Source organism: Pseudomyrmex gracilis, unplaced genomic scaffold (genome assembly GCF_002006095.1).
Source record: "Pseudomyrmex gracilis isolate BER0280 unplaced genomic scaffold, ASM200609v1 scaffold_194, whole genome shotgun sequence".
In the NCBI taxonomy this organism is placed as follows: domain Eukaryota; kingdom Metazoa; phylum Arthropoda; class Insecta; order Hymenoptera; family Formicidae; genus Pseudomyrmex; species Pseudomyrmex gracilis.
The window spans coordinates 287,503-294,516 of NW_018020778.1; the positions used below are offsets into that span (position 1 = coordinate 287,503).

The 7,014-nt window shown below is 38.2% G+C and overlaps 1 protein-coding gene across 1 annotated transcript in view; it reads right to left on the reverse strand.

The window, feature by feature from the left end:
- Positions 1 to 2,747, reverse strand: part of LOC109858241 — a 43,577-nt gene extending 40,830 nt beyond the window's left edge. Inside the window, exon 1 of the mRNA XM_020435311.1 lies at positions 2,340 to 2,747. The gene's annotated coding sequence lies outside the window, so the exon portion shown is untranslated. The remainder of the gene's footprint in view (positions 1 to 2,339) is intronic.
- Between the last annotated feature and the right edge of the window lie 4,267 nt (positions 2,748 to 7,014).

A 7,014-nucleotide genomic window follows, 5' to 3' on the forward strand; every position in this document is an offset into this window, starting at 1 on the left:
TCGGCGAACGTTTCGAACTTCAACAAACGTGTTTTGCATTACGTTCGCGCGCGTGGAAATAACGTTTTCCTCGCGGAAAACTTTTCTCGCACACCCGATCTGTGAACATCATCCACAGGATATCCGTTTTCTCACGCGAAAAAGAGAAGCGCGTGATGAAGAAACAACAACGATGCAAACCACGACGAAAGATTGATACCAAATCCGGTTTTGTCTTTCCGTCTTTCACGCAGAATCACCGCGTGTTATTTGCGCCTATATAGACACGTCCGCGTTTGTACTCGGATGCTTGTGTAACTCACAAGAAATTGCTTCCTCGTAGTTGGGAAGATAATGATCTTGTCTCTAGACGGTTCAACGTCTTTCTTCCGGAAACGCGCGCGTCCTTCGTGCGCATTTCCCCGTTCGCGTATGACCGTTGAATGAAGAATAATCGCAGTTTCAAAATTGGAATTTGACTGCGTTACAAAGTTACGAAACTGGGTTGCGTTCGTGGGATAAAATTTGAATGCGGATGCAGTTTATGGAGAATGTACAGAATCGACGTTTATCGGCAAAACTTCGCTCGCTTAAAAAAAAAAAAATATATATATATATATATATATATTGTATATATACGTATAAAACTTTGCTCCCGTAGTTAGTAAAAGTTCGAGTTTCATCGGATCTTACTCATCATATCTTATCTCGAAAAAGTTGTGTTTAAAAAACCTCTCGAGGTTTGGTGGAAAAGCAGATCTCTCTTATGCACATTTCGTACACACATCTACGTGTACACACCTATATGTGTACACGCATCCGTCTTCACGGGCGCAATGACGGTCGTTGGTTCTCCGTTAACGCACGCTTCGTTATCCTCGTTAGCGGAAAGTACCCGTGCGAATGCAGATTTCGCGTTTCTCTAACGAGCTCAACGAACCGGATACCTTCGATTCCACGATGCTTCCGACTCCCTCGCAAGTCTACGAGCGGCCGGAACTAATTCGGCAAGGGGGATACAAACCAGGTGCTCGCAAGCACCGACGTCGTCCGCGCAACGTCGATAAAACGAAGTCGAGAACTCGAAAAGGTGAATGAATTTGAATTGAGATTCGAAGAGCTGTTTAAGCGAGATGAATTGACTGCGCGCGCGAACGTACGGCTATTGTATTTTGGAAGATATTGACGACCCGAAGTTTCAATTGAATCGACGACGGCGCAAAGAGATGCGGTGAGAAAAACGTTCGACTTTCGAGCATTCCCCGAAGTTCCATTGATACACGATATCACCGAAAGTGCCGAGAGGATTTACGAAAGGAACGTTCGACTTACGTAAGCTGAAAAACTACTTGCGACTGAATGCGCAAGGAATTCAAATATAACGGATGACGTCACACAGTTCGGAGACGTCTTTGAATGGTTTTGCTTTTGCGCTCGTGCATTGTACGAACGGCGCGCACTAGACGAGTTCAATCCCTGGGATTCTTTCCTTACACCAACGGATATCCTGTGTAATTCACGTGTACGATATAATACAGAGAATTTTTTTCTTCAAGTAGGATACAATTGAAATTTAATTGCGGTCAAGTTTCATGAAAATGCTCGTTCTCAAACTCGTCTCTTCCGTTCGTGACGACACGCGACGTGACGTTTCCCTCCAGTTTTAAAATCAGACTTGATTCTAGGCAACAAATGGATAATGGTTGTAATCAAGGCGAAGTATCTCTCACGTAGATACTTGATGTTCGGATTCGATAAAATATGAAATAGATTGCTAAAAAATATTTTAATCTACATGTTGGATAGGTTGTGGGTTTTATCACTTTATTAAAAATTTATTTTTTATTATATGTATTAACTATATTTTATAACACACATTATTATCGCGTCATTTTTATTGCATTGGTGAAATTGTTTCAAAATACAACTTCAGACGAGATACTGTGTGTGTTATTGTCACAAATAAATACGTTAGGTATTCTCACGTTTTAAATCATAAAATTTATTATATTTTCATTGAAAAGTATATGTGTTTCTATATTTTAAATTGTTTTAGAATGTTAACTCAGTTGCTTTAAATTATTTTAATTGAAGTACTGATAAAATATATTTAGTGTATTATTTGACGCGGATTTCTTTCAAATCATGATTTCTTAAATCTATTTAATTTTAAAATTAGTTACAATATAATTAAATAAATAATTATTATAATTAAATAAATTTATGTATAATTAAATAAATCTTTAATACGTAAGTGTTACTCCGAAACTATAATCACTTACATAAGTAATTTGGCTCGACAGATTGTAACAAGAATTAAAAATAATACAACTTTTTGTTCAATATTAAAAATTACTTACAGTATTCAAAACAATGCTGAGATGCTACAAATTTTGCTTCAGAGGTCAACGTTCCTCGATGGAGTTCCTCAAATTTGACGGTAGCGCATACTGCAACTCGCACTCTTGTAGACCACAGAGAGAGAGAGAGAGAGAAAGAGAGATCTAATACACTCTTACGCGCAGGTACGCACCGTGTACCCCTTAATCGCTCTTTCGCACGCAAAATACGAAAGATCGCACTTTGACAAAATGCACACTCTGAAATCTCTCTCTGTGTTTTGGAGCAATCTCGCGTGACCGAGAGATAAACACTCCGGCAGGTGGGATCCTAGCACCTTCTTTCCGGTGCGACGGTCGGTGAGACGGAAAACGACGCACGACGCGAACGAAGCGTCGGTTACGGAGGGTGCTGGTCGACTGAGGCGCCTCGTTGTGCGGCGCTCGTTTGCTCGCTCGCTCGCTCGCTCGATCCTCCCGCGCGCGTTTACGGTTGTGTCGATGCCGTCGTGCGCTACCGACACACGCGAGTTTATACGTGCGTATACGTACGTACGTTTGCGAGGGAGTCCTTGCGCGCAGGACAGCGGATAATGCACCCGCATCATAATCACACGATCCCGGTGCGACGCGCGTTTGAAGCTCTCGCGTGAGTTCTCGCGCGCGTGTAACTTTTCACCCTGGAACTTCCGCCCTCTCGCTCTTCCGATTCTCATGTGGCTTCTGCGGTGTTGTTTTGCGGTACCTTTCGGGTTCCAGTGCCTTAAGGGCAAGTCGCGGTCGTGGCCGCAGATGCGACCATTTAAAGCATTATCGCCGCATCCCTACGCACTTGGTGGTTTAATTAAATAAGATGCAAATTGTGTGCTTGTAAAAAAATCTATTAAACGCTTAATATAAAAAGATGTACACGGAATTTTTTACGCGGTTTTTTGCGTGCCGCATTTGTGTACTCGAGGGTATTACACATATTGAAATCGAGGTCAACGTGTCCGTGCCATGACTACGCAGAATGCAGATATAACCGGCGGTGGGAACACAAGTTGCAATCTCTGGAAAAACGCGAACGTGTCGCGAGATATACCCACGTATTTTACGTAGCAAAAGCTGCTTTTACCTCTGACTTAGGTACGCTCTCGCGGTAAGCGAATGCGTGAGAGTGCCTCCGAAGGATATTTGCACAAAGGAACGTTTTCAGCATGATTTGGCATTGCCCTCCCGCGCGAGAAGGTTTTAGCGCGCACAGCTCGGAAAACATCTTTTATCTAGTTTCTCTTGGAACGCACGGTAGAACGCTATGAATGGAGCTAATGAAAGCCGGTTTCCGTGGCGACCCTCGTTAGACAAAACCAAATGAGAAAGAAGGAGAAGTAGAAAGAGAAAGAGAGAGAGAGACAGAGAGAAACAAAGAAAGAGAGAAAGAGAGAAAAGCAATAAAGCGCGTTTTGTAAAAAGATAAAAACACGCGCATGCACGTGTGTGAGTACTTGTCGTATTTATGTACAGGGTGAGTCGCAGACAGCGTATCTTTTCATTTAAAAATATCTAAAACTATAAAAAGAACAGAAGCTACATTTTTATATATAAAATTGTCTTTTATTATACATAAGTTCAGTTAAGCGCATAGGAAATATACGAAATTACATTTGTTTTTTTGGTAATTTTTAGTTTACATTTCTAGTCATCTTTTGTACACACGCGGGTACATAAAAATTCGAAGATGGTTTTGGTCAACGTCAGTCGATTCGTTTTGTAATTCACGTCGCGAAGCTTTCTCACAAATTTCTTTTTTGCGCAGGGATTTTTTCCTCTCAATTTTTCCCAGCTTTTTTGTCGATTATTGTTGTCAGAAAATCCGAAAAACTACATGGCGTCACTTTCAATGCTATGCGTCGTTGCCTCGACATCGTCGGTTACAAAATCGCTCAGCGCGAAATTAAATAACAATAGCAATACGCTAGACCGTTGTTTCCATTTGTTAGACTGAATTGTATGATTATTTTTAAATCCACGTTTGCATCTTGTAATTGTACGAGAAAAAAATAAAAGATTTAAATGAAGAGATTACACAACGTGAGAAAATAAACATTAGGTTGATGTAAAAATTATTGCGGTTAAAATATACAGGGTGTAAAATGTACCGGTACTGCAAAAAATCTCGAAAACTAGACGTTTTATGAAAAAGTGTTTCAAAAATTAAAGTTGTAGGGTTTTAAAGAATCTATTTACTGATCTTATTAGTTTGATCTTGAATGACATCGTCAAGGTCAGAACAAGATCATCTTGAATTTAAATAAAATTAAATGAAATATCCTGTTTTTTATTGCAGATTCTTATAGCTTAATTCTGGAGCTTTTTACAAAACTATATTAAAGTTTATTTTTATTAAGTACTGTTTGACTTATGAGGGTTGAATATTAGAGTATTGCCTCTATATGTATACACACACACACATATGTATATATATAAAGTATAATTGTCATTGTGTCATTGTTTTTTTTACGGCGATATGTAACATTCACATGGCAATTAGTAAAATAATGCAAAATTGCACCGCTCGTAATGTAAGCGCAGTAAAAATCCGCGCCATCCCTTCAGGAAGATTTCGTTTTTAACCATAAATTCATCCGAGCGTTTACGAAACCGCGTGCGCGTCTGTCCAATTGCATCCGCAAAGCGTGTTTGATTCTCCCGCGTCGATAAATCACAGTTATTCGTGTGTGTTGGATTCGATGCGCTGTTAAGCGGTCCCGTATTTCAGGCATTAAGAGATTCAAGATTTGTGGAACACGAAGCGAAGAGATTTGTGCGAAATGGAGGATTTATTCTCACAATGGCGTACGAGGCGATATGTGATTTCGAAACTTACAGTTAGTCTTTATCTGTATAATTTATTAAACTCCGATAAAATATTTATATACTTGAAAATAAAGAATAGACGATCTCGTAAATCTTAATTGTTACAATATCTTACTTTTTCCTGTTACTATAAATTTATTTACGATGGAAAAGAAGTATACATTTTTTATGATACTAAAAAATAGAAAATTAAAAAAACACGGATTATATTAAAAACAAAAATTATGTTTTAACCGATTATGCCTTGAATTTATATTTATATTGATTTTTAACAACTATTGCAAAAATGGTTCGACGCGCGAAGATATTTGTCAAGGCGTTTGTGAAAACGTCGGTGGCGAATAGAACGCGAATATTAACAATTTTTCTCAGTTCTTTCTCGTTGCCAACTTGCATCCGCCGAATCTTTGTATTTCCGGCTGGCGCGTGTGCAACAATAACGCCTTTAATTATCGTGAGCAATTAAAATCGTTTTGTATTGAAACTGAGCGGTGCGTTAACCGCGCCCGGCGCCGAATGTCGGTGTGTTTCGATACGCGTCTAATGACCGCGGAAGCGTGAAAATACACGGGAATCAAAGCTGAACGCTGACGAGAGTTATATTTGCTTACTAATAGACAAGATACTAAATCATAGCCATGTCAGTATTAAGTTTCTCAAACCGTGATACAGTGAAATAATCAGTGCTTATAATCAGTCACTTGTCTAAATTATTAGACAAAAAAAAAACGCAACGATTTTTAATTACAAAAATCTGAGGAGGAAACAATTCTTCAGGACAAAATAATTTTTGTCTTTTAGGGATGAATCACTTTTCTACTTAGTAAAACTGACAGTCAGTCTCGTGCAAGAAATCTTTTCTAACATAATTTGGCAACGTATCTTATCGGAAAATGATGGAAACATTTTATGAAGAAGATCTTGACGCAACACCGCTATTTAATCGAACAAGATTAAATAGACATTTTATCAAAAAAGAATATATCGTCACTCTCTACGTATAATTACATAAGTGTCACATACCGGATTTTCAGTTTATTGCATAGTAACAAGTTAAGAAAGTCATGTTCTTTATGATCACCAAATTTTTAAAAAAATATTTCTAAGTAAAGTAAAAATTTGAAACCGAAAGATCCCTTAACTAGGAAAACTATATGAAGCTTTAAACTTTTAAACTGGTCTTCTCTAAAATGTGCGTTTTGGAGTTACGAGATTGCATTGAGTGACGATATATTGAAAAATCAGTGCGACTACTACTCATGCAGAGAATAATTTATTCTTCTCAAAAATTTTCATGGTAGAGATATGAAACATAATCGATTATTTAATTCTAAATTATTATTTTTCCTTTATATATGCTCAAATTCTATATCTAGGTATACATAATAATTTTATATGAGATTGAAAAGATCTCATATATCATTATTGTATTTAATTAAACATCATCACAGAGATATAGAATATGTCCATATATGAAGGATATTTTTTTCCAGACTATTTAAAGAGAATTTAAAGAGAATTTAAAGATAATATATATAAAAAAGCAACTTTTGTAACAGTGAGGTGCTTTTTATGTCAGAAGAATAAATTATTTATAATAACGTACCGTTGCGCGTAGTCCCTCGCCGTCCATCGATGTATCTTCAACTCCAGTCCCACGTAGCAATCAGGAACCTACCTTTACTGTCCCACGATGCGAAGGGTGTGCGCTCACGACGAGATGACCGTAGTCCCACGATGCGAGACCACGTTTAAACTTACCGGTGGCCCCGTTGCTGTAATATGACGCGAAAACCGCGAAATCGCGAATGACTCTACTTTTAGACTAATGAATGAA